Source organism: Gymnoscopelus braueri, assembly GCF_963280865.1.
Source record: "Gymnoscopelus braueri genome assembly, chromosome: 10".
In the NCBI taxonomy this organism is placed as follows: domain Eukaryota; kingdom Metazoa; phylum Chordata; class Actinopteri; order Myctophiformes; family Myctophidae; genus Gymnoscopelus; species Gymnoscopelus braueri.
This window is the reverse complement of record NC_137611.1, coordinates 5,373,943-5,376,442: the sequence shown is the minus strand read 5'-3', so window position 1 is coordinate 5,376,442 and position 2,500 is coordinate 5,373,943. Positions and strand designations below refer to the sequence as shown.

The window sequence follows — 2,500 nt, the reverse complement described above, 5'->3', positions numbered from 1 at the left end:
GTCATGGTAAAGGTGCTGTGTCATGTAAAAGGTGCTGTGTCATGGTAAAGGTGCTGTGTCATGTGAAAGGTGCTGTGTCATGTGAAAGGTGCTGTGTCATGGTTCTCTACACTGGCTCCCCGTAGCGGCTCACATCCAGTTCAAAACCCTGGTGCTAGCCTATAGGGCAGTGAAAGGAACAGCTCCTTCTTACCTCCGGGCTATGGTCGATGCCTACACCCCTGCCCGACCACTTCGGTCTGCCACCTCGGGGCGACTGATTGCCTCGTCACTCAAGGGTCCTTCTGGCCGATCCACACGGTCACGACTCTTTTCTGTTCTGGCCCCACAGTGGTGGAATGAACTTCCCACTGATGTTAGGACAGCAGAGTCACTGCCCATCTTTCGCCGCAGGCTGAAAACCCACCTCTTCAGGAAACACTACCCTTCCTCTCTGCCTGACCTACTTGTTGTTAACTAGTTGTACGAACGCTTGTTTTCTATTGCTGTATTGTTTATTGGATCTTGTTTAGTCGATACACTTATTTGTTTTAGCTCATGCTCATTTGATTTAGCTATTTTGTCTCATCTGTTTAAGGAAATAGGTAGCTGATATATTGCACTTTTACCTTAGCGCTAGGTATACTCTTGGTTGCTTGTTTTTGCAGAAAATGCACTAAAGACTTCTGGTGATTAGTAGTTTTCGTTCCCTACCTATGTTGAATGCACTTATTGTAAGTCGCTTTGGATAAAAGCGTCTGCTAAATGACTGTAATGTAATGTAATGTAATGTAATGTATGACTAAGTAAATAGTCTTTAAGTTGTTATCTCTGACATATTTTTTTTACTCAAGGTTTTACAGATCCATTAAGACCAAATCTTTGAATATATATATACATTTTTAACTCAAATCTTTGCTTCTGATGGTTCCTGGAACAAAATATTTTGAGATGGGGGGGGGGGGGACAAATAAAGTTTGAGAACCACTGATATTATAGCAACATACGTTTTTCTTCCAAAAAAGTTTTTTAGGATTTAGAAGACACTTGTAGAATCCCCAGAAGCAAAGATTTTAGTTACAAATGTTCGCTTTAAAAAACATATATATGCATATATATAAGATTTGCACACATTTCCACAATTATTTTTTTTTTGCAGATCTACAAGCTCGTAGCTATTAGCTTGTATATCTTGTGGCGGCCCGCTGTGTGTGTGTGTGTGTGTGATCATGCAACCTAGTCGTTTCTTTTGGGCTTGTTTTCATAGACCCGGTTGTTTGTTTTTCTCGCAAAATCTGGCAACACTGCTCCCTGCATCCCTCCCAGGATATCGAACCCCCGGCGTTGCCGTTTAAACCCCCCAAAACCGTATCCTATCCTCAGAGGAGGACTGAAGTCTCTAAGGAGTGTGTTCACACATAATATCCACGCTGCAGTCGTTTAAACAATCGTTAACGAATAGAGAAGCGCCGTAAGGCCGATGAGCCTTGGCTCGATGCGTTTGTGCTGTGCGGAGAGGGGATTGAACTGGAGGGTTTAGGAGCCCGGCCCCATCGCAGCAGCACTGCATTAATGACCAAATGAACCGCTGCAAGTTGGATAATGATACAGTTAGAACAGAGAGAGAGAGAGAGAGGAGGGACAAGCCGTCCACTGATCCCCGTGTGGACAAACAAACAGGCGGGCAAGGCAGAGGACAACAGCCCAGCGGGGGGGGGGGGTGTGTGTGTGTGTGTGTGTGTGTGTGTGTGTGTGTGTGTGTGTGTGTGTGTGTGTGTGGGGTGTGATAATGACTTGAGTATTATAGCTATTGAGCCATGTGGCACACACAATCAATAGCCAGTTTTCCACCAAAGGACCAAACACGTGCTGACTCATTATCTTGTCATTGAATCGACCCCCCCCCCACCACCACCACCACCTTAACCTGTAAAAGCCACCAGGATTAGAATTGTCTAATTGCCAGTGTGGTGTAAAAAATATATATATATATTTAATCGAAAATCGAATTGTGACCTTAAAGGTTTAATGACATTCACTTTTACACCACATTCAAAGTCTTTGTCCTGGTCCTTCAAAAGTGTACAAAAAGTTTTAAGTGAAAATTCCATTCCAGTGATCCATGGCAGGTGTTTTTCTCTCACATTTCTAAAGCCTTTTCAACTGCAATGAAAAAAGAAATCTTTGCCTGCGGGTGTCGCTGGTGAGGGATTTTGCCTGTCAATCATCGCCTCTGCTCCGCCCCCCCCCAAAGGAAAGGATAGGGGAGGGGAGGGGCGAGGAGGAGAGTGGGCGGGATTAATCGACTGTGACCTCACTGTCGAAGGGCCAAGCTCAGATTACTTTTCAGCCTAATTATTCAGAAAACCCCAGACCACAGAAAATCCACTGAATGTTCTAAGTTCAGGTTTTTTGGGTGTAATTGAGGTCATAAAACCCCAAATAAAACATTGAAAATAAAAAAAGTGAAAATGAATGTCATGATACCTTTAAAATTGGAGGTCACATCAAATTGTTTTGA

General features: G+C 43.6%; 1 protein-coding gene across 1 annotated transcript in view; it reads left to right on the top strand.

The window, feature by feature from the left end:
• ctnnd2b (catenin (cadherin-associated protein), delta 2b) overlaps nucleotides 1-2,500 on the top strand; it is a gene marked incomplete at both ends in the record, with an annotated part of 250,756 nt that overhangs the window by 240,737 nt on the left and 7,519 nt on the right. The gene's annotated exons all lie outside the window — the stretch shown is intronic.